A 26,593-nucleotide genomic window follows, 5' to 3' on the forward strand; every position below is an offset into this window, starting at 1 on the left:
AGAGAACATGGGTTAGAGAAATCAATATATTCAAGTTCTGCCCCTGGTTCCATTACTGGTCATATCTACAACTCTCTATGAGTCGTTTGCCTTGCAGGAACCCACACCTCTGCACTAAGGTAATGGGTGACAAGCTTAATAGAACTACATGAAGAATAAAAAAGATAAGAGATGTGAGCAGTGCCTGGCATGCATCAGATGTTCAGAGCCTGCATCCCCAGAGTTTGAGATGGTTCAGTGTGCTTCTCAACACATGGTCTTCAGAGTGACAGCCACAGCATCACCTGGGACATCGGTACAAGCGTGCATTCCCAGGCCTAGTTCCAAACTTCTCGAACGCAGCCTGGAAACCTGTATTGAAACAAGCTTTCCCATGGGTTCTGCTGTGCAGTGTGCAACCATTTGAAAAGTCATTCCTGTTCTGGTTATTAAAGGAGCTGTGAATGAAAATCCTGTGAGCTGTGTATCCAGCACAGGAAGACACATCCACTGTGTAGTTCTTACAGTAAAGAAGATGTGATTTCTTTCTAGTCTAAAGGGTTTCTTTCCTAGTTCTTTTAACAGTAAAATCCCCTGCCATGTGTATTGAACGTTCTCATTTCTTCAGTCGCAAAACTGCCTGATGTCAGCTTCTGAGGGTGCCCCAAATGGTCACAGAAAATATTTAATTGCTTATCCAAACACCTAACTAAAAGACCCAGGAGCCTAATTATGGGCCACTGACCCCTGGCAACACAAGACTGACCTCAAGCCCTTCTCATCTCTAAGAGCAGCGTTCTAAGCTGAGCGCCACCACACAGCTCCAACTCCGATCATTCCGAACAGTCATCTTTTGCTGTGGTCAGTCAAAACATGCCATTCCAAATTGCTTTGGCTTTCCTGCGCTTTGATTTTTGGCTTTCGATTTCTTTTCCTTTACTTTTATTTATTTTATTTTATTTGGAGTCTGGAGAGTGGGGGAGGTGAAGAGCTGCTTTTGTTTCCTTAACAGCAGACCAGTAAAACTTTTCCATAAAAACTGTGTATTGCTCAAGGCCAGACCGTTAAGCAGCTGGGGCATTTTTGGGCACTGCCTGTTACTGATTTTATTTCCCTTTCACTGCACTTGCAAGCAAGTAATTTATCTTTAAGTTAGCAAGCAAGAAATGGGAAATAAAAGAAATATGTTTTATTTAAAGTAGTGTTTCGGTCTGGGCGCAATGAGGAAAATGGACACAGCCCAGGCTGCTGTCGTGTTCATAACTTCACATTGACAACAGAACCATTTATCTTTCTGAGAAGCCAGCTTTCAGCTTTCATCTCCCATCCTCCCTCACACTCCTCTGGTTTCCTCCTCCCTCTCCCCACCCCACGTGCTGGCATGTCCTGGGTGTGCTTGAATTCATAGAGCAAACTGTTGGAAGACAGGGCAAACGATTCTTTTGGGTCTCAAGAGCCAGGACCTCTGTTTCGTCTCTGGGGAGCTGGCAGAGGATGACTTCACCATCATTTCATGGGGAAGACCAGAGAGCTTCTTTTACTCTACAAATGAAAGGAGGAATAATCAAAGAACAAGTCTTTCCCACCACTGAGCCTTTTTGGAACAGAGATACATGACTTTACCAGCTGTTAAAGCCTGCCATGACATCATCAAACAAAAATTAGAATTACAAACTTCACCCCAAACCGAATATATTAATGTCTTTTTAATAAAACATATTTCTGGCTTTTAAACCATTGCATACCACTGACTTCATAGACTTTGAAGAAAAAGGTATTACTTTACTAACATTAAGTACAAAAGTGGCTCATTTATTATCATTACATGATGGCTCTTATTTCCAAAGATCAGAGAGATATTCTTACATCCTGTAATGTTTTTAATTGCCAAGTGGTATTTTAGTTATGTCAATATTTAAGGGCTGGTTTATCTGAAGTAGATAAACTCTATCCCTACTACTGTGTATTTATTGTCCAAAAGTAAGAACTACTAATTCTTCCATAAAACCCTAGATTTTGTAATAACTACACAAAAATAATCACTGTTTTGTTTTGTTTTGTTTTTTGTTTGTTTGTGAGCCAAGGCTAGCCTCAAACTCATTATGTAGCCAAGGATGACCCGAAACCCTTAACCTCCTGCTTCTACTTCCTGTGCCGAGATTACAATTGTTTATTAGCCTCCCAAGTCTGCACAAAGCTGGATATTGAAACAAGGGCCTGATGCATGCTAGGCAAGCACACCACTAACTGAGCAATATCTCCAGCCCAATGATCATCAGTTTTCTTATATACCTCCTATACATCCCACTCTATGCTGGGTATTGCTAGCTAGAACTCGAAACTCACAGCAAAGGTAATGAACATGGCTGCTTATATACAAGTATTTGTGATAAAATTAATAACTTTATAAAACTTTAATGTCCTTTTTGTCTTTGCTATGTATGTGTTCTGGTGACATCAGAGGAACCAGAGAAGGAAGGATTTCTATCATAAGAATTCATAGAGGATAAGTTATTAAACAGAAGCTAGTCTGATTTACCTGTAAAGATAAGGCCCTTGATATATGTAAACAATCAATCAACTATTTATTTGAGTTTGTACCAATGTGCCTTCAAAATTGTAGGAGCGGAAAGCCAGCATCACAGCAAGAAAGTTAACAGAAAAGAAACTTTTCTCCTACAAAGTTACTTCACACAACATAAAATTAAACCATTTCAGCAAAAAATTTTGGGCTTAATCCACTTAGGATACATGTGCATTATATTTTTTTCTCTCTCTCTCTCTCTAAAATGAACCATTGTGGAAATGTACTAAAATATCAAAAATGTCTAGAATAACAATGTTCTGTACGCTCTTATCAAATCCCTCAAAACCTGTAAGCAAATATTGCTCTCCTATTTTATTTTTCTAGGATCATGAAGAATTAAATCATCAGTGTAAGAAAATGCCTTTAACTACACCTTAGGCTTATCATCAACTGTTTCAAAGGGCAGCCTTCTGGCTAAGATCGGGTACAAAGAGAACAATAGAAAATGTGAATATTGTTTGTGTAAAAAAGTGCAGATCAAGCACAGATTTGAACCACTGAATTTCAGTAAAGTGATAACCCCCCAAAAGAGATGGATTACAAATTACTCAATTGCTTATGAGGTGTCTGGAACAGTTGGCTTCTAATTCAACTCCCCTTGAATAACCAGTCTGCCCCTCTGCACAAGAGCCTTTGCAGAATGTAACCTCACTGTGTTATCAATACCCAGCAATAGGTAGGATAGACAAACTGGCATCCAATTGATAAAGGACTCTTGGGGCCTCAGATTTGAGTATTTTAACTTTGGTCAATACAATTCATAACCTAACTTGACTTAGACCTACTGTGCCAGGTTTCTCTGGCTGATGTGCCCAAACAACATAAAAGCACGCCAATGCCTACCATTCTGAGTGATAGACACTGATCTGCTGAGGGCTAAGCAAAGGACACCAACAACAACTGGCCTACTGTCCCTTGCCACTTTTCCAGCAAGAAAACCGAGGATGAAATGTGTGTGAGTCAAGGGACAAAGAGAAGCCTAAGCTGAACAAATTCCCAAAACAATCTTTGAAAGCCAAGGCTCCTTTCTCTTCCGTTTACAGTGTGACCTGTAATCAAACAGCCCAGGTGTTAACTTATGCTGCATCTCCTTTTTCTGCTTTCAAAATTAATCCCTCAAAAGAGAGAAACTCCTAAGAACTAGTTTCATCTGTGATTTAAGGAGCTTCAAAGGAATTCTTTTTTTTTAATATTCAAGTCTACAAGCAGAAAAACTTATCTCTAAAATGTTATGCGGCATCTCTTTATTATGGTGTTAGACATTTTATTCTACTGGCCATGTCATTATGAACACAGGGATGAACTCTGAGAAGCAGTGCCTACGGATGCTCTGAGGAGTCCGTGTATCCAGCTGGATGGTCCGTTCAAGTACAGTGGTCCTGCAGTGCAGCTAACCATAAGTATGTTAATAAAAAGGGAGATTTAATGATATACAAAGGACAATCATTCATTCCTTCACTTACTTCCCCCAGCCAACACTTACTGACTTAAGAAATCTTCCCTGTGTTTTTATCCCTGGTCAAAACCCCAGGTCTTTCCGTTCTACCTCGTTTTCTCAGAAGTCTTACAGTTTCTTAAGGGAAAAGGGTAAGGCTGCTTCATCTGGCCTTTATTCTCACTAATTGGAGATCTCGTTCTGTGTTTCCAACCTCCATGCCTTCTTCCTTTCTGGATATGTCAGTTCAAAACATTTTCTGAAGCACGCTTGTTTTTTGTGAAAGAACAATATGATAAAAATACCTCACAGGATTTTTTTTTAATCCTGTAAAATGATAGACATTATTTCTTCTTCTGCCCTATAAAGGTGCCCTGTAAAGGAAGGGAAGAAAAAACACTTCAGGAACTTTAGAACTTAGAGACAGTGAGAGAGGGGGGGGAGAGAGAGATTGAGAGAGAGATAAAGAGATGATACAGATAGATACAGATACAGATACAGATACAGATGAGACAGAGACAGAGACAGAGACAGAGACAGAGACAGAGACAGAGACAGAGACAGAGACAGAGACAGAGACAGAGACAGAGACAGATACAGAAATGGTTGTGAAATCATCCAACCTTGAAGTTCCTGAGCAAATGATCTAAAGTTGGCCACCACTAGTTATCAAATTGCTCATCGTTTGAATAAAATAAGAAACTTAAGGACAAAGAAGTGAATCTGGGCAGAGCTCAATTTGTTCAATATAGAGACTTACCTGCACTCTGAGGATGTACTTGCTTAATTTTTTAGTGTCAAAGTATACTTTTTTGGAATGGATGGGGACAATGATGGCAGAAGTTTTATTCAATCTAAACCTTTTTAAACTTTCTTTTGATGAGAAGTCAATGTATTTCAGTTTTGCGTCATATAAGTATTCATTTAAAAATAATGTTAGGCTATTTGTTCATAAACATAAAGCAGCCAGAGGTTATGTTCACCCCTTACAATATCTGGGCTTTTCTGGTTGACTCTATGCAGTTTATTCATAACATCACCTACCTCAAGAATGACATTAACAATTTTGTGAGTGATGATCAAGATGAAAAAGACTTATGTAGATGAGAAGTTGATCTCATGTACATAAAGAGTCCAGTAGTGGCTACCAGGGACTGGGTTGGGGAAGAGAAAGGTGAGATATGCAGAGACTGGCCAATTAGTACACGGTAACAGTCATGTACAAGACATTCATTCCAGTGTTCTGTTGTACAGTGAAATGAGTACAGTTAACAATATTGTGTTGCATATGTTCTGAGCATTCTCAAAGATAGGATAAATAAAGTGAAGGATATATGCTAAAAACCCCTGGTAAAATATCACATTATGCATACAGCTATCAAGGCATCATACTCTGCACTGAAAGGTGTGTCCCTTAAGAGGATATTTTTTACAAAAAAAGATTTTCAACATGCTGAAAATAGTGGGTGTCTATCAAAATGGTAAGTGTATATTGAAAACAGTGCTCATAAAATACTTCTGGTAGTGAACATTACTGTTGCTTTTCCTGACTCTCTTGTTTCCATGAAAAACAATCCCTTACTTCATTGTAATTCTTATTTGTTATGTTTGCATAGCCTTTTTATTTATAAAGCATCAAATTCATCATTTCCGTAGTTTTTCTTCATAGGATGCTGTTTGGTGCCCAAGATTGTTCATTTCTTTTGCTGGCTCTCTTTCCCTAGAACTTTTCCCCTCTCTAGATTTAAATAAACATGTAAAGAAAAAAACATAAGTTTTTAAAGATGAAATATAAATCTATTTAGTGGGCAGTGCTGTGAAATACATGAAGCGTTGTTAAGAAAGAATCGTGACATGGAATGAAACTGGAGAGCACAGCCTTAAAATGAAGGAAAATGGATTTAATTTAGAATGAAGTCTTTTCTGAAACTGCAATCCCATATCTACATATAAAATATACAAACATTTTTTTAGGTGTCAAAAATGAAGTAAATGGCTACAGGGCAGTATTTTATGCCAAATAGAGCTCCATTGAGGGTTTTGATTCCCTTAATTTAAAAAAATTATTTTCATTTTTTTCAGTTTGTTCTGTTCTTGTGCTATCCTTAGAGGAACAATCCAACTCAGGGTATCACAATTGATAATCTGCACCGCAGAAGCACAGCTTGCTGCGAATCTGCTATTTTGTCAACACCATGCTCAAAACTCAAGACATACCCAAAGTCTGGAACAACTTTTGTGGCAAGAGAGAGAATATCGCTGAAAAACAGTGACCAATCACTTTGGTTTGAATGTGCCTCTCCAAGAATTCATAAGTTGGATCTTGGTCCCTAAGTTCATACCGTACAGTAGTAATTGGAAATGGGACCTTTAGGAAATAATTAGGGTCAGATGATGTCATAAGAATGTATCCCCCACATGATGACATCAGTGGCTTTATTGGTGGAAAAGAAAGGAAAGATTATAAACTCCTACTTCTTTTATGTTTGCCACCATGATGTTATAGCAATGAAGCTCTGCCCAGGCATCTGCACTTTGATCTGGGAGTCACAGCCTTCATAGGCGTAAGAAATTAATTTGTTTTCTTTATAAATGCCCCAATCTCAGATACCTCATTGTAGCAGCAAAAACTTTACTTAGACAATCATTCATGAGTTTAATCAAGCCAGACATGGGGCACGTGGGGCAGGGAGAAGTTCTGGAACTCCAGACCCTGGAAGGTTAACACCAAGAATCTCAAGTTCAAGACCAGCATACATACCCAGAAGACTAGTTCTCAGCAACCAAAGAGCTTTGCAAAATAGAACTAATTAATCCTAATTTTTAAATACAAAAATCTTGAAATATAATTAAACCCTGTGTGAAAACTCAAAGGAGAAAAATATTCTATCTCTCAAAAGGAAGCTTTTCTCCATATATATCTTTTCTTTGTGGAAAATTTGTCATTCTCTCTGATTCTGATTTATCCATGCTGATCCTGACACTTCTAAAGATGTCACAAGTATGGAGTTGTTTCCTTATTCCACTGGGGTCTGACCTTCCCAGCCGAGCTCCTCATTCTTTTTATAGTAGTTCCTTTAGATCAAATTTAACACTAGCTTGTGTCTCACTTTTCATCTGTTATCCCCTCACCTCCAATTTCTTGTTTCCTTCTTCTCTATGAAGTATTCCTACATGCATGGCTTTAGGCAGGGTAAGATTCTCATCCTGATTTGTGTGTAATTCCACTAAGATATGTTGTCCATTAGGGTAGGGGGAGGGTATAGGGGACTTTCAGAGAGGAAACCAGGAAAGGGGATAGCATTTGAAATGTAAATGAAGAAAATATATAATAAAATTAAAAAAAAGAATGAAACTAAAAGTAAAAATAAAGCACTAAATAGTGAAAAAAAGAAATATTTCCCAAGCATTAATACGGAGCCATAATCAATACTAATGGCTGAACCAAGCTTACCTACTACCTATACACACACACACACACACACACACACACACTGAAGTATATGACAGATAGCTTTCTTACAATTATCAATACTAGACAAAGTCAGAACTATACTGAGGGTCATGCTAAACATGAAACTCTTAACAGAAAATTTCAAATACAAGAAAAATGAAGTACCTACTAGAGCACAAAGGATACTCTTTACAGTGTGGGCACTTAAGCAAGGAAGGAGGCAGTGAGTCTGCCTCTTTGACCTAAACTGGGAACATTCATATCAGGTGGCTCAAATTTTTCACTGTTGGTTTCTGTGCACCTTTAGAAGTGACCATAGAAGTAAGACAAGTGTTCTGTTCAGGAAACTTTCCCCTGTGCCTATGTCCTCGAGGCTCTTCCTCACTTTATTTTCTGTGAGTTGTGGGAGAGCAATGGGAGGAGAGGTCCTTGGTCTTGTGAAGGCTCCAATGCCCCAGGGAAGGGGAATGCCAGGACAGGGAAACAGGAGTGGGTGGGTTAGTAAGCAGGGGTGGGGGATGAGGGAGCAATGGGATGGGGGGTTTTTGGAGTGGAAACAAGGAATGGGGATAACATTTGAAATGCAAATAAAGAAAATGTCTATTTTTTTAAGTAAGGCAAGTATTGATTTTGAGGTTACCAACAAATTTTAACAAATAGGATTTTAAAAATTGGATATTAGTGAGTAATAAAGATTTATTCATAACAAAGATTGTTCCATAATCTGGATGATTAGTGTCTTCCCATGATGGGATCTTCTGTCCACAAGGACCACAATGACAGGATGAGGAGACACGATGTCCTTGAATGTTCATGTAGTACAACCTGAGGAGCTATGAGGATTTTAGCTTTTCTTTTCTTTTTATGACACTATGCTATCTCCAGTCAGGCAGAGAGCAGCAATAGTAAGTAAAATTGTTTGTTATTTACAAATCTTTATTTATACGGGTTGCTACGTTGTACTTTATATCTGCATTAACCTTTCATTCTAACACTCACCTGTTCAGTGCATTTATATTAAAGGGTTTCTTTTCGAAACAAAACTGAATACATTTAGAACACAATGCATATGTTTAATGAATACTCACTAGAGAGCGGACTTTCTAACATTTGGTAAAAATGGAAGCACATGGACTCTCTACAACAGAGCTTTAAAATGTATTTTTTCCTTAGATCTAAATAGCCTCAAACACAGGGTTTTGAAAACAGAAGATAAATAAATACACAAAGGTCAAAAGTCCTGTGAACTTAATGTGAACAATTTTATCTCTATCTTCCCCCCACCCAAGCCCCATGCCAATTTTCATGTCTTCTTCCTGCTTGTGATGAGTTTAATGCCTGTAAAGCATGGGAAGGGGTTATCAAGCACAGCATGATTACCTGAGCATGGGAGGAGTGGGTCTGGGATCCCCGACAGAATCGTTAACTTATCAGTGAACATACCGCTAAAGCAAAGACAGCCTTGCCCAAAGAAACTATCCCAAGAATCAGATAGATAGAGAGAGGAGGGGATGATAGATGATGGATGGAGAGAGAGAGAGAGAGAGAGAGAGAGAGAGAGAGAGAGAGAGAGAGAGAGAGAGAGAGGAGTGTAAGGGTCTAGACCATACTCTTTGTAAATGAGAGCAGTATATTCCAACGTCAAAAAGATTGGCAACCTTGTTCAATGTTTCTTTTTTAATTTGAAACTGTCAAAACTTGTAAGTTTTAATTAATTACAACAGCTCTAGTTGTCAGACTTCTCTTGAGAACATCCATCCACTATGAAGCCCATCCCCAATTCTCTCCCAAAGCCATTAGCTTTCACTTCTTTCTCTCACCAACCTCTGTTTGTACAATTTCCTATCATACCTCAGGTGATGGGGGATGAGCAGAAGTCTTTTTTTCCCAACTGGAAATCTAAAGATAAGTGAAGGACCCTCTTCTTTTACCAATCCCCTACCCCAGAAAAATGAAACAAGAGTAAGAACTGTGTTTCTATTTTTTTCTTTCTCTTTTTTTTCTTGCAGCCTGATCATTTGCATTGGCACTTGAGGTGCTGATTTCTTCTCTACACTCAGGCAAATGTTCTGGTAACCAAGTTAAATATTGACTTTAAATGTGTGAGTAAAATATTCATGGAGTACAATGTGGTGTTATAGTAAATGTATGCAATACACACTGAACAAGTCAGCAGTTAATGTTTTTATATATTTCTCATTGTGATTGGATATTATGAAACTGGAGCTTTCTAGCTTCTCTCACATATATAATATTATTATATAACATATAATAATATATGTAAATATTATAGTTATAGAAAACATTATGAACTACAGTCTCATTGAATGCCAAAGAACACTCAAACTGATTGCTTCTATCTAATTGTGATTTTGTGATGAAGATGTTAATGGTCCTGGTTTGCTCATTGTAAGCTGTACACATGTATTGAAATACACCGGCACTCCATAAATTTGTATAATTGAAATAGTATTAGTTAAAAAACAAATCTGTAAGGATTTTATGAAAGTGTACAAAAATTAAGTAAATAAGATTTTTAAAGAAATTAAAACATTCACACAAAATCAAATATTAGATAATAATCATAACATTAGCTTTTACAGTTTACATAGGCTCCTGCATTATCCAATTCAATCTTAATAATAATAGTGAGGTGAATAAAACAGGTACTTTCTGTTTCCAACCACCAAGAAATCTAAAGCTCATGAAGACTATTGGCTTGCATAAAGCTATCCAACTAGCAGGAGATAAAAGGGTGAGATTCAGCCTTCTGATTTCAGACCCAGAGCTTTGTCTAATACACCCTGCATATGAACAGAAAGGCTGACACCTTTTTCATAGATTCCATTTTTAATGTATCTTGCCATCAAGGTAAAATTCTGTACTGTCAGGAACATATGTGCTGCCTTTGCATTCCACACTGAAGATCCAACTCCACTTGAACAAGTACTTTACTCCCATCATTCTGTCCTTGCTACTAAAAAATGCACATTTTCAAAACCAAGAAATGAATCTGTCGATTATAACACTAAAACCTAAAATAATAATATAGAATAAGTAGAATCATAGCAGTATAAAATTATGGGCTGGAGAGATACTTCAGTCGACAAAATAATTGTTACACAAGCATAAAGACCTGAGCTTCATCCTTAGAACCACATTGGATAAGCTGTGCAATTGCAGAGATGGGGATCTTGGGTACTTACTCACTGGCCAACACATCTAGCCAAATATACATGTTCAGGCAGTGATGAGCCCTGTCTCAAAAACCAAGATGGATAGCTTCTGAAACACTACCCACAAGAATGACCTCTGGTCTCTGTATGCACAGGTATGTGTACACCTGAACACTCGTGCATGAACATGTGTGTGGTGTGTGTACATGTGTGTATACACACACCTTTAGCTTGTTTCAAACACAATGTATGTATCAAAATTTTTCTTGCTAACCCACAAATATATATAATTGTTTATCTTGATTTTTTTTCATCTTTTTTTTTAATTAGGTATTTTCCTCGTTTACATTTCCAATGCTATCCCAAAGGTCCTCTATACCCACCCCCCCAATCCCCTACTCACCCACTCCCCCTTTTTGGCCCTGGCGTTCCCCTGTACTGGGGCATATAAAGTTTGCAAGTCCAATGGGCCTCTCTTTGCAGTGATGACCGACTAGGCCATCTTTTGATACATATGCGGCTAGAGACAAGAGCTCCGGGGTACTGGTTAGTTCATATTGTTGTTCCACCTATAGGGTTGCAGATCCCTTAATGATAAATATGATGTAGAGCTGCGAGGGAACAGAAAACCTGTACAAGCTGGAGAAAGAAGGTAGACCACTTCAAGGAAATGGTGTTTTCCAGACACACTAAGACAGAAGCAGATAGGGATGCAGTGGTTGTGACAGAACACGCAGGACCTATACAATCTCCAACTAGACAATGTCCCAGCAGAGAGGGGGCAAAGTAGATACAAAATCCCACCACTAGCTTAGGGAGTTATCATTTTTTAGCACCTTGTTTTGGTGATATCATTCTGTGTAGGCTGACCATACAGCGGAGAAGGCCCCAGTACTACCTGAGCAACATGAAGTACACTGAATGAGAAAAGAACAAAGAAATAAGGGAGTCGTCTCTAAGTCGGGTGGAAAGAAACAGAAGGGGTGACGGGTGCTAAGGGAAGGAGCTGAGGATGGTGACTACACTCAAGATCCATTGTATTTAGTTACTGTTCTATTGCTGTAAAGAAACACCATGACGAAGGCAACTCTTATTTTAAAAAGTATCCAATAGTTTATTATCTCATAGTGAAAAGCATGACAACAGGCAGGCTGTCATGGGGCTGAATGCTTACATCATGATCCACAGGCTGGTAGGCAGCCAGACAAAATGGCACATAGCCTGGCACAGGGTTTTAAAACCTCAAAGCCTACTCCCTACTTAGAGGTAGTCACATCCTCCAACTAGGCCACACCTTCTAGTTCTTTCCAAATAGTTCTTCAACTGGAGACTAAGCATGCAAATCGATAAGCCTATGGAGGCCATTATCATTCATACTATCACATGCCACTGCCTGGCCCCATAAGATTGCAGCTATATCATAACATAAAAGCTATTTAGTCCAACTTCAGTTGTCCCCAGAGTCTTTCACAACATATGTCGTATGAAATTCTCAAAACAAAACAAAAAAAATTATCAAAAACTTTAAATAAATATAATTCAAAATTTTAAATAATATAAAATGTATATTCATATTCCTCCATGTACATGTGCATACACATGCAGGTTTATATATAAGTCCTCATTATACGATAAAACTGAAACAATTTAGCAATGACCAGATTAAAATAATGGACAGACTGAAATGCACAGGAAAATAAAAGCAGAATAGATAATATAAAACCATAGACATTATATGTATCATAATTGCATGCCTGCCTCAATTATCAGATGCTTGAACAAAAGCTATGTATTTTTCCCATGCCTCCCAGCAGTCTGTGCATAAAAGACCATCAGCCATTCAGTTTAGCATATCCAGACAAAAATAAAAAAGTCATCAATATCTGAAGAAAATATTCTATCCAAACATCCTCATAAAATGCAACCTTTGTGTCATATAAAACAGATTTTTACAATATCAAAACATTAAATAAAATAATAAACCATGATTCTTATACATCTCAATGAACTGACAGAATAATGTCAAATCAGTACTCAGTAAAAGCAATCTACTAAATACATCAGAATACAGCCCAGTTGCTTAGAAAACCTGAAAGTACAATTGGCAAAAATCAATAGCTGAGAGGTGATAGATAGATTGACAGGCAGATGGTAGATATAAATGTAGATGGTAGGTACCTAGATAGCTTATAGATAAATAGATGGTTAATAGACATATGTTGACAGATAACTATGAAATGTTAGAGAGAGATGATAGATAATTGATCAAAAGAAATAAGAGATACTGAGAGATAATTATAAATTATTAACTGGTAGACAGTCATTTAGATAAATAGATGGTTAATAGACTACACCACTGATAGGCGATCATTGGACAGCTCATTGGTTGGTAAATGATACCCACATAGATACATAACAGACAAATATTTAATATATAATAAACAGGATGATATAGCATCATGCAACAAAGTGTCTTAAAATAGCATAACTTCAGCCATTACATACATGCTGTATTTTCCCATCTAGGCATAGATTTACACCTGTACATAAAAGACTGAACATTTTAAAATCTCTGAAAATACCTTGGCATGAAAATAGTTTGTAATAGTTGATCATCAAAGCAAACCTAACTTCTGGCAGTCAGCAAAGGTAGAGCTAGATTTGAATAGCACTAAGGAAAGAGCAGGAGCCTTCCTAATCCTAGAGAGTGAGTCCAAGGAGGATCAGAGGACAAAGGCAATGACTTTTTCCCCCCCTAGATAGTAGGACACTCTGGTGGAGGGAGAGGTGGTGACCAAATCTACAACACTTGACCACTCCCTTGTGCCGAAGTCTTGTGTTATCAGCAGGATGCTCAAATTTTCCATCTGCACATGTCTGTCCTTAACTGTGTTTTTCTATTCCTGTATTCCCAGTCCTCGGTGATGACCTATCCCCCTGCTCACTCATTCTAAAAAGAACAGAGGGCAGAAGATCCGATTGCCTGTCCTTGCCTTAGCTCTCTGGGACTATGCCTTCTTGCCATGTCTGTTCTATCTCTCATCTGCCTTCTAGAGTCATCCTTCTCTGACTCTTCTTCCTTCACTTTATTAAACACCCTGAAAGAACATCAATATCAGTAATAGCACCTGTGCTTGAACCTCTTCCAACACTAGTCACTGTTGGATGTATTTTAGTACATTTTTTCTCATGCTGTGCTAGTAACCCTTTCAAATACCCATAAGTTCCAATAATTAAGGCACGAAAGAAAATAATATTTCAAGTAACACTGGGCTAGAATGTAAAGGAGCCAGGATATGGAAAGGCATCAGCTGAACTCATTATTAGAACATCTAACAAGTACCAAAGAGAACAACAGCCCTTGATATCAGGAAGTTGGAGTTTCACTCAAGACTGGGTAGTGCTGTTCTGTGATTGGGAGAGGCAGTCTCAGTCAGCATCTGCATTAGCCAAGGTCACTGGTAGTGACAGAGCAGAGTCGATGCCAATGGCTCTTCCTAATTTTATGTAACCATTCACATAAACTCATTGCTTATTGTTCAAATGACAAAAAATACCCAACACCCCTCTTTCCTAGCTCATTTGACTTCCTGTGACTTCATTGACCGTTAAAGGCTAAGACCTGCTCTGGCCCCTCTTCCCTTAGATAAAATATGTCTGTATACCAGATCATGGAATTAACCCTATTCCTTGATATACCTAAATGTAGAATGAACCAAAATCAAGTGAGTCCTTTCTCATACACCATGACAAGGACATCCCTGTTGGAAACTTCCTTCATTATATCAAGCACTGAATCCAACTCAAGACATTAAAGATGTGCTGCTGGGTGACCTTGGTCTGAAGGACATTACCAATGCTAGTTTTTACTGCCCCCAACATGGCCTTTCCATAAAGAAATATCAACTATAAAGTTCCATCTCATTGAAATGAAGTCCAAGGACTCCATGTTCTTGTCCCTGGGTCCTTCTCAAGCCTTCTGCTTACCCCACTATTCCTTCTGCACCTCCACCCTGCCACCCACCTGAAACATCTCAGTTTAGCAATGTTCTCCTGGCATTCCACACCTTAATACTTGCTGCTGATCTCACTTGTGTCCACTCTGCATGTTCTGTCTAGTAACTTTCCATGCCATTCTCTAGACGCTGCTGCCGGTCTCCATCTCTATCTACCTCCAGACCTCATGGGTGATGCCATCGTTGTGACCTTCCAAAATTTGTATTGAAAGCTAATGCCACCACAAGAGCATTGACAAGTGGACCATTTAGCAGGCGGGATAAGGGATGGGGAAGCCCTAGTGAATCAGTTTAGAGCTGCCATCAAAGAGTTTGAGAAAACCCCTTTAGCTGTTTCAATACTTCCTCCGTGATAACTCAGCATTCGGCCTTTCGGCAATACAAAGTGAAACCAGCAAGCTGCCATGTCGGAAGAGGAGGTGAATCCTCACCAGACACCTCATCTTTCCTGTATCTACAGTTGGGACTTCCAGACTCCATCTTTTCATTTCTAAATTATCCAGGCTTGTATCTTGTTACAGCGGGAGGAACACAGTAAGATGCCTACACTGAACTTTCTATTCACCATTCCCAAATTCTCACTTAGTTTGCCTGCTTGCCTGCTTTGCCTATTTAGGTCTCCAGGCCCTACCAGAATGCCAGCCCCAGGCAATCAACAATTAGGCTTAACAATCATCAACGGGACACAATAGTGAAACTGTGAATTTTTAAGTTGATTCCACCGGCTTCTTTGTTTTATAAAAATAGATAACTAAGGCTAACTTTCTCAAAGTGAGGGAACTTAGTTTCCCCATCCGAAAAAAAAAATGGTGATTTTTACCACCACCCAAAGTTGTCATGAGAACCAAAAGTGGGCATCTGTTACTTAGAACTCTCTGAATAAACGTAATATTCTGGGGCGTGGCCAAGTACACAAGATGCCTCTTCAGAAAACCATCTTCATGTTAAAAGGAGGTCTACTGAAAACTAACTACCGCTAGATGAGTCACCTCAAGGTAACTAACACAGCAGAGCATATTTCTCTAATCGGTTTGGCCAAGGACAGACTACAGCTGTGGTTCTCAACCTTCTGAATGCTGTGACCCTTTAATTCAGTTCTTCATGTTGTGGTTACTCCCAGCTTAAAACTATCTTTGTTTCTACATCCTAACTGTAATTTAACTACTATTGTGAATTGTAATGCAAATATCTGACATTTCTGATGGTCTTAGACAACTTCTGTGAAAGGGTCTATTTACCCCAAAGGGGTTGCGACCCACAGGTTGAGAACTCCTGGACTCTTAACTTCATAAGTAAATCAAGAGACCTTTATATAGAATGGAATTGCTTTTATATGCAGCAACATGAGTGAATTTTATAGGCATGTTATCGAGGAAATCAAAAGTAGTCACCAAAGCTCAAGAAATACACCAAAGTTTATTTACGGTGCTGAGCTGAAAGGCAGAGAAAACTTTCTTTGGGGAAAGACGTGTTCAGTGATTGGGAGGTCCCTGAGGCAGACCCTAGTGGATGCCACTGATATTCAGGTTTTTTTGGTTTTTTGTTTGTTTGTTTGTTTTGGGTTTTTTTTATTTTTTTTTTTTACTCACATTAGCAGCTTCGGCGCTATTTTGCCTTTCGAAAATTCACTGAGAAAATAAGCATATGAGCTGAGCACTTTACCGGATGTATATTTTAGTATAAATATTTCTTATTAAAAAAATGATACCCGCAGACATTATCCATACCCTGTGGAGGCTGCTAGGCTCCAGTGATATCTGCTCACGGGTAATACACTCACTTTTAAAAAACGAGAAGGATGCGGCCACATAAGTAACTACCCCCAAAGTCATATAACAAATCCATGACTCAGAACTAAAACCTGCAAGTACTGATTTCCGTGCCACAGCTCCTGATTTATGTGTATATAATGCTATTCCAAGTAAGTACATCAGTGTCGTCTCAACGAAAAGAGTTCCCTGGATTTGTGCACTCGGAAGCGGGGGGAGAATATATTCAATGAAAGGCTGCTCTTTGGCCATATCCCAGCTATTACAGTCCTGCTGGCAGAACATCCTTTGAATTTTCGAAAATTTGCAAATCAAGGCCAAGCCTCAATCTGCAGCTGGCACAACATATTTCTGCTTGAAATGAAATTTAGTTGTATCCCCCCCTCCCCATTAAATTACACATAAAGGGGGAGAAACGTTGTATATCCATTTAAAGTACACTTCATTCTAAGGCCATGCAATGCAATTAAAATGCTGCAGAAAAATCAGGCGACAAGATGATAATGCCACGCTGCCAACTCTTCCTTTTACTTCCGGACTGCGAGGTTGGTCAAAGCAAAGCAGGGGAAACTGGAAGACAAGCTGTCCTCCCAGGGGAGGGAATACAAAGCTGAACGAAAAGGAAGTTGCCTGTCCCCCCAAGTGTTATCTTCCTGTCTCTGTTGGACCCTCTCGCCCCCAGCTTCACCCCTACCCTCAGCAGCCTCCAATAGTAGTCCTGAACTCCTGCTGATACCAACTGAGTTTCCAGTACTGTAGGCTCCCTTTTTTTTTTTTTTCAGATCAGCTCAAGTACAAAGAGAACACACAGGCCCTAAGGTTGGGGTGTCTCAATACCCTGCCTCACTTTTAGTCTTAAGTGTTTACACTGCAGGAAGGGCTCCAGCTACGCATAACTAGGCTCTGATTAAAATGCACAAGAAATCATGAGTTATGGCACAGATGGCTGCTTGAAAAAAAAATCTTAAGTAGGTATGGACTTTACAAAATTAAAACTTCTTGTTCCATAAAATATTACCACCTTGAGGAATTTACATAAGATATATTTGTTCTTTTTGTAACTGCAAAAAAATATTAAATTAATAGTAAGCAGCTCTTAACTTGAGATACTTTCTAATATCAAGAAAGGTCTAAGGTAAACGTTTATTTTCCTTACATAGATCGTGCAAATGAGAGGCCTGGTGCCAAGGCCTTCAAACAAATCAGCAGGGTTTTTTTGCATAAAGGACATAGTTGCCCTTTAAATGGGGAAAAAAAATGAAAAATTTTAAAGCTAAGGGTTAAAATATTCTAAAAAGACTATAAGACACCATTTTAAGTAAATGACAGAAAGTCATTTACTGGATAAAACTGACTTTTAATTAGGCAGCATCAAATTAATCTAATAATTTGCATGGAAGTTTTGAATTCTATTAGCAGGTATTTACGGTTCAAGGGCACAAACTAAACATCCTCCTGAAGCCCTAAGTGCATTCTTCCAACGCCTGTAATAAATATAATATTTCTAAAATCTTGAGTCTTGATTTTCAGTGATTAATCAATGGAACTAACTCTCGACATTTAATGTTTTAAAAAATTAAAACACCCAATATAAAAAAAAGAAAAGAAAAGAAAAGAAAGGACAGAATGCTAAAGTCAGACACTGAACTCAGTCGCCAGACTTCTTCCCCACTTAGTACAACTCAAATTTTTCTATGCACAGGCTACAACTAGGTATGAACATCCCCTGCAATTCTTTGTAGGACCAAAGAGGTTGAACACCATGACATTCACAGAAGATGCAACCATGTCACATACAAACTCATTTTTCCTTCCATGAAATCCCAAGTGCCACAAATCAAATTATTTTCATGTTCATATGTTATATTTAAGGATATCTAGATGGACACTTCTCAACCTTCCTAATGCTGCAACCCTTTTAATAGTTATTCATGTTGTGGTGACACTCCAACCATAAAATTATTTTTATTACTACTTCATAACTGTAACTTTGCTACCATCACAAATCATAATGTAAATATCTGTGTTTTCCAGCTGTCTTAGACGACTCCTGTGAAAAGATCCTTTGAGCCACAAAGAAAGAGGTTTTGACCCACAGTGCTAACCACTGACCTAAAGGTTTATATTGCAAAGTCGGTTATAGTGAGAGCAAAGAATGAAACTGGATTGGAAAGACAGAAGCTCGGGGACAACCAGAAGGACCCACAGAGACTCTAACAAATTCAAAAGACTGACGAAAACATTGACTTAAGAACCACAAAAATTTGACCGTGCTTCTTCACAGGTGACCGACTCGGGAGGCAACAGAGAGGGCAAGAAAAAAGAAGTGGTCGTCAGGATTTCACACACTGCTTCATGACAAAGACAATCTTAAAGCAAATATTTTGCATTGCCTAAAAGCTGAGGTTTACCTGGGAACCCTGGTGACTGATTTGAGTGTCTTCAATTTTTAGGTGGAATAAACCTTAAGAAAAAAATTCACAGAATTAAGACCTTTTATTTTATCAATGTTTGAAAAAATTAATGATGAAATCTGGTAAATGTGGCCTACCGGAAAATGTGTTTATCTTCTCTGAGAGTGGGGTGACGGGAAGTACTTGTAGGCTCCCAATATTGGCTTTTTAACACCCACCACAGAGTTACATAATAACCAAAGCATCATTTGCTGTGTTATTTATTATTTTTTAGTAATTTTAAAAACTATGGCTGAGTGCTCTTGGATCATAATTAATAGCAGGCTGGAGAAGGGTCGGTCATTACTTTACAGGAAATGTGTGACCTAGAGGTCATCATATTTATTATAAAGTGTTCTAACCTCCTAAATATAGAAAATGAAAGGTGATTCCTGCTATTTGCTAGACAATTGCATATAATCATAAGGTTGATACTCTGGGAGCCATATCAATACATTTGCCCAGAAGATAAATGGAGCTTTAGTGATGAGCCTGGAAGCTGGTCACACAGAAATGAGCAACAGTATAAGTGATAAGCCAGGGCAGGGACAGTGGCTACAGCTTTTTTGAAGGCTGGCCTGATCCCACTAGCTAATTGACCCTGGACAAGCCCTTGCTCAGAAATGGCAATAGTAACATCTGCTTTCCATAATTCTTGTAAGGAATAGGCAAGATCTGTTTAAAGTCTGAAATTCAAGAAGAAGGAATACCAAAGTGTGGATGTTTCCGTCGTTCTTAGATGGGGGAACAAAATACTCACGGGAGAAAATACACAAAGTGTGAAACAGAGACTGAAGGAAAGGCCATCCAGAGACTGCCCCACCTGGGGATCCGTCCCAGATACAGTCACCAAACCCAGATACTGTTGTGGATGTCAACAAGTGTATGCTGACAGGAGCCTGATATAGCTGTCTCCTGAGAAGCTTTGCCAGAGCCTGACAAATACAGAGTTGGAGGCTCACAGCCAACCATTGGACAGAGCACGGGGTCCCCAGTGGAGGAGTTAGAGAAAGAACTGAAGGAGCTGAAGGGGTTTGCAACCCCATAATATGAATATAATATCAACAATAATATCAATATCAACAAAGACAATAATATCAACCAACCATACCCCCCCGCCCCCAGAGCTCCCAGGGACCAAATCACCAACCAAGGAGTGCACGTGGAGGGACTCGTGTAGCAGAGGATGGACTTGTCAGGCATCAATGGAAGGAGAGGCCGTTGGTCCTGTGAAGGCTCGATGCCCTAGTGTAGGGGAATTCAAGGGTGGGTCGGCAGATGGGAAACACCCTCATGGAGGCAGGGGGAGGGGGACTGGATAGGGGATTAAGGACCAGGAAAGGGGATAACATTTGAAATGTAAATAAAAATGTGGCAGAAATCCAACAGATGTTGTTCCACTAGGCTGTGTATCAGCCGCAGTCCATGAAAATGCTAACTAAGGGTTCAGTCACTGAAATCTCTAAGTAGTCCTGAATATGAAAAGAAGAGAAAAACAATTTCTAAGGGAAGAAGTCTTCCTGAAAAGAAGTAACCATGGGACTTGAAGCTTTCTCAGATGATAGTGAAATGGGTTTCAATTTGCTGTCATATGTTACGGGAGGAATTTGCCTTCCCCCTCCGTTTCGCCATTGCAGACAATTTTGTTTCCTCCAGTTTCTGTATTACTCAACTTCTACTCGGATGTACTGACTCATCTATGGCACTCCAGATTGGATGGTGTAATGGATGAAATGGGATTAATGTTTTTATTGCCATTCTTATCATGTGGATTAGCTGAGCTTTCTACTGGCAGTAGGTGAAGCTACTTAGTTCCAATAGAGTATCATTTTACTCAGTCAGCAGTATTTACTGAGTGGCAATTGAGAAAGATGGTCTCTTACATTTGCTGGGTTTTCAGCCATATTCATATGCTGAGTCCCTCTAGAAAGATCCACAGCACCAACCTTAGATGCCTAAGTTATGAATGGAATCTGCATTCGTGGGCTCATTAGCAACTGTCTTCATTCAACTGCCCGAGGCAAACACCAAGTACAGATGCGTTCATGAGTTCACACATTCACACATGGAAACATGATGAATAAATTTGATGTAATTAGTGATGAAATCTACTAATGAGTTTTTCCAAAAAGTTATTTTTAAAAAGAAGAGCTCATCGGTATAATAATAGTGTTTGGGGAAAGACAAAATAGGCAAGAACATATATTAGACACTGTCAAGGGCTAAGAATTAGGAGAGTTGCTCACTAGAAGCATTCAGGAACATTTGAGAGCAGTGGAAATGTTTGCTATCTTGACTGTGGTACTAGTTCGTGCCAAAGCCTGTGCAACTATGAACCTAAACAGAATGAATTACATGCATAAAACTTACAAATAAATAGTTAGAATTTAATTTTAGAGAATAGACTAATGGAAAGATAAAAAGAAAGTAGAGGGAGACTCCAGTTGTGAATAACAAATGCTATAATCTGTCCTTAAAAAAAAAAAACACTCCATGAAGCTAAAATACCTAATTGTTAGAAAGCTTTACAAAGAACGTTGCAGTGTTCTGTACAGGAATAAGTTCTTAGGCTCAGTAGTGCTAGAGGTCAGAATCAAGTAAAATTGGTATTGATTACAAACTGCCCAAATTTAACCCCACCTCCTAAAGCAGAGGAAGAAATGGGGTCACAAGGAAAGCTAAAACTGTTGTTTTAATTATGAGTTAAAATTCCTGTCCTTTTGACAGCAATCTTTCTTCATACCTTCAGGTTAACAAATAATGTGAATATGTAATCAAAATTTTTCCATTAGTAAAACCCAGATATTTCCAGTTCTCAATGTTGATCTAAGTTTGTGGCAATTCAGATCATTTCTATATGCATGCCTTTGCGTATCACCAGTATAAGGTGAATGGAATTAATACAGTATTTTATGAGGCAACATGGCCATTCTGAGTTACAGAGCACTTTTACGTATAGTATCCCCTTTAATTGGCATTACGGCGATGTGCAGCCAAAGTTATTAAACCTGTTTTACAGATAGGATAAAGGAAAAGCAATCGGCTAAGGCTGAATGCTTTGCTCAGAGTTGCAGGGCTCAAAAATGGAATGTGAATCTTAAATTCAGGCTTTGATACAGTTATAAATAACAGCTGGACCTAACCAGCAGTATCTATTATAGCACTTAATTCCGACAACACACCATGAGGTGGGTACTATTATTGTTATCCTTTAACAGGTCAAGAAACAGAGATGAAGTCATTTACCCAAGGTCACACAGCTGGAAAATAAAATCAGGAACCCAGATTATCAGTGTAGCAATTAGGAGATTCCCTACATCGGGGTATCTTCAGTTATTCCTCTACTGGTATAAAACTGACTGAAATCAATATTTCACCTCATCTATTCTAATGACACTATTGTGCAAACAAGTAAAAACATTAGAAAATGGGCTGTGTTTCAGTGTCTTTTAATTGCACTTCAGATTTGGTAGTGAAAATCTACCATTCTTTACCTTTGCTTGTGACTCTCCAGCTGCTTTCTTCCTCAGTTTAGATGTCAGGATGCCCAACTATGTCAGGACACAATCAACCTCCCATTTCTCCCTATCTTCCCTTTATATGTTCTTGTTGCAAACCTTATGCAACTTTGACAAATTTTATTTTATATTTCTTAGCAGTTCTATCCTGGCCACAAAGAACCAACTGGCAGGTGGGGAGTGGGGACCCATCACATGATTGATCCTGCCACAAATTCTAGACTTTCAGCGTCAACCAAGGCATTAAAACAACTTAATAATCCCTGCCAGAAGCACAGCACCTGCTCCCATTTCTCTGTGGCTGCTATCTTAAAGCCTCCTTATTTTCTTCAGGTGTTTAATCATAACTCTCAACAGATGAACTTTTCTTGCATTTGACTGAGGAAAGTGAACCGTTAGGGGGAAGAATCAACTCTTTAGCTGTCCCTGAGGACAGGAACGTACCTGCTTTCACATCATCTTGAAGCAGCACTGTGGTTTGTCTTTCTGTTTGCAGTGTATTCCTCCAATGGTTGTGTTTTCTTCCTCTCATCTCCTTTCACCGTCCATTGCCAGTGATCCTTCTAGTTGCCCCGAAATTCCCCTTCTGTGCTGTTTGTATGAGCACATACTAAAATCTGTTGTCAGTTTCAGAAATAATCCCCTTAACTTAAATTTGACTATCACCACTTTTCAAATATATTCTGACAGAATAGAGGGCCACTGTCTCTACTCCTTTTAAAGAGAAGCATTTTTCGTCTACCAAAAAAATGGGGGAGGAGTTGCAAAAACTTGCACAATTATACTCGATGCAGTAGTTGTCTGGGACTAAAGATAAAGGAACAGGCATAGGGAACTTTGGGGTGATGGAAATGGGCTCCATCTTAATTACAGTGGTGATTTCCTATCTGTCAAAACCCAGTGAATGAACATTTTGAAAGGGCAACAATTACTGCACATAAATTACACCTCAATAAAGTTGATTAAAAAATAAACTCAATACGACAAGAGTATTAACATCTTTAAAAGAACAAAGTAGGTAAGTAAAAGAAAGTATGCCAGAGTTATTAACAGGTGAAATATGATTAATTACACATCTAGACATCGAAGTGAAATGTGAGGTTCTCCTCAACCAAGTCAGAAAGAAAATAATATCGGATTAGAGAGAAAAAAATTGGTACAGTAGTTCAATAAAGAATGTATCACTTCATCTTTAAAAATGAGATTTTTAGGTAATGGACATCTTTGAATGCAGAAATAGTATCTAATTGGCTATTTCATATATCATCTTCTATTTTAAAATGAGTATGTAATGATTATTACTCAATGGAAGCATATCTATAGCCACGACTACATACTGTATTGGGCTTGCTACTTTCTGACAATATAACACACAAGAATAGATGAGGTCTGAAGAAAAATTGTCTTCCACACGTCAGGTACTTTATCTATGTAATCTCATTTTGTCTAACATGCATAATAAAAGCTTCTTAGACAAAATGAGATTACTTGTTTAAAGTGGTTACTTAACACAGCTAATACATAACGGGACCTGAATGAGCTCCAGGGTCTGTCAATCTTTAACGTCTATCCTCTGTGCCATTGATATAAAGGAGCAGATTGTTCAAAAGCCCATTAAATCATTTCTGACAGATGTCAATTATCTAAGGAAGTCATTGGCAAATGCTGGGTCACAGGCAAACTGTACTTACAGTCTCCTGTGTGTGAATGGAGTACCAATAATCTATAAGACTACAGTGGAAATAAATCTACGTCTGTCTCATGTTAGTCAGTGGTCAGTACTGCTATGCTTGGTGAATCCAACTTGGATAGTGGTCTGGTCCTGCCTTTATAACAGCCCGGATGAGGAGAAAGACTACAAGAAGACATCAGTGTGATTTCTATTGTTCTGTTCATAACTGGTTGAATCCCAAATGCTACTCACAGTCTTAAACAGAAGAAAAATCGATGGCAGAGTTCCTTAACCAAAAATACCCAACTTTTAATAAAAACTGCATTTTATAGATGTACAGAATATGTGTTACTGCAAAATACACTCTGGAAAGCTCAATTAATTCCTTGTTAAATGTAGTTACTTAGTGTTATCTATTTAAACAGTGGAAAGATTGCAATTTTACCTTGAGCTAAGCCAATTTAGGACTTTTCTCTGACAGCAAAGAGCAACTACCTCAGCTATTCTCTGTATAACCTCAAAATTGTAGATATCATATCAGCATAAAACAAAATGAAAGGGTTACTTGAGTTTTCTCATTTTCACATACATATATTTCCTGAATGCTAGTATCTCTACCTTCAAACTATATTCTGAACCCCACTACTCTCTGTACCCACTGTCTATACTTTGCAGTAATTTCTTAACTTGTCTATCTGCCTTCACCCTTGCATTCACACTAGTTTATTATGAGCCTGAAATGAAAGACCTTTCTGAAATAAAAATCTGAACAACTTCAAGCCTTCTCATAGGACTCAAATTAAAGTCAGAAGACCTGAGAATCATCACTAAGGCCTCTTTTGCACATATGCACACATATGTGCACATGCCTCTGAATAAATCATTTACCATGCTCCTCCTTGTCACATGACACTTCTGGCAGTCCCCATAATACTACAGATTCCTGCTTAGACACCGTGGTACTAGCTGTTCCCTCTACCTGGGAACTGCTTACTCAACATATCCCATGACTCACTGACTCCATTCCAGTTTGGCTTGAATGATAATTTTGAGAAAGTGCTTGCAATGTGTGAAGCTTAAGTATGAACAACATGGCATGACTAAAGTAGAGGAATGACTTGAACATACACAAGAACAAATGTATTTCTTTCTGGAAATACTCAACTGAAGTATCTACATCTGCATCTGCATCCTCTAATATTGTTGTCAAGTCAGTCAATGTAATGTCAAAATAAACAATAAATTAAACCAAAACCCTTCGTTGTTGAATAGTGGAAAGTGTACGTCATAAAATGATTCCTATCCTCCTCAACTCAAAAGTGTTTATATTATGCAAGTTTTCAAAATCACTTAATAGCCTTTGATGTGCATAGAGATTACACTTAGTCTGTAATTACTTTTTGACGTGGAATCAAAAACTGATGGGAGAATTAATGAATATTATTATTTAGCTTGTTTTCACTGAAAACTACAAATATGAAAAACATTTACCAGGAATGAGTCCAAATCTTTGCTTCCCCCATAAAATATTATAGTAAGTGTTCTAATCTCAAATTAAAAAGAATACTAAAAATATCTCAGTTGCATTCCCACCAGCAGAACACACATTCACCCATGACACAACAGGGGCACAATAGTGGAAGGCAGAATGATTCAAGGTATGCAGAACTGTGTCTGTGACTATGTCTGTATGTCTCTAGTTGTAAACCTCACAAGGTAAGGTGCAAGTTACATGAGTTAAATGGCAATAATGGCAAAGACGGACCACAAACAGAGAAATACTGCAGAGGCTCCTAAGTTTTAGGGTGGCAGTGAGGATGACAGGTTAGACAGCCACAGATGAAGAAGAGAAAATACTGTTAGGCACAGAATAAGTGAAATCAACAAAATTACTCGCAAAAAAAAAATCTACTTTTGTATGATTATACCTACTTATTTAGCTAAGTCTTTCATCTTAAGCAGTAACTGTTAAGTAACTGTTACTTTTTTTTAACCTGCTTTGGAAATGCATTGCTCTACTCTATTACACAGAGAGAAAAATGTACATTTTCTGGTTGCTGGCACTCCCTGATACAACTGTCCTCTCACAAATTACAGTGAATCCCACTGAATATGTTAGGGACTATGACTGAGTAGGCAAATAGTTCTTGTAGACGAAGTTCTTCAGGATTCATAATCAGCACTGGTGCTCAGTTGTTGGGGGTGTTCTAAATGCTGATTTATGGCTAGATTTTTCATTTGTGGAAATCAAGCTATGAGCAGTAGCAATATTCTGTCTTTACCTGGTTTCTCTATTCATTATGATCAAGCCAAGTAGCCTCCAAGGACATTCAGTCACTCATTCTTGAAGAAAAATAAATAGTTGAAATGATTTAACATAATTTATAGACTGATTTTTTTCTACCAAGCATAGGACATACCCCTTCTTTGTCATAGTTATGTGATTGATATTGCTACAACTTTGATAATGTTCAGGAGTGTGTGGGCAAGTCTCTGTGTATGGACATTGGATGGTCTAATATTCATGTAACCAT

At 38.4% G+C, this 26,593-nt stretch overlaps 1 protein-coding gene and 1 long non-coding RNA gene across 2 annotated transcripts in view; both read right to left on the minus strand.

The window, feature by feature from the left end:
• The window catches only part of Trhde (TRH-degrading enzyme), a 403,483-nt gene that overhangs the window by 343,390 nt on the left and 33,500 nt on the right, over positions 1 to 26,593 (minus strand). The gene's annotated exons all lie outside the window — the stretch shown is intronic.
• Gm40766 lies at positions 1,147 to 19,630 on the minus strand. The gene is made up of 2 exons (XR_872046.1): positions 18,828 to 19,630; positions 1,147 to 1,521 (listed from the first exon to the last, which is right to left on the minus strand). It is a non-coding gene; the product is annotated as a predicted gene, 40766 (long non-coding RNA).

This window comes from Mus musculus, chromosome 10 (assembly GCF_000001635.26).
Source record: "Mus musculus strain C57BL/6J chromosome 10, GRCm38.p6 C57BL/6J".
NCBI classification, from domain to species: Eukaryota; Metazoa; Chordata; class Mammalia; order Rodentia; family Muridae; genus Mus; species Mus musculus.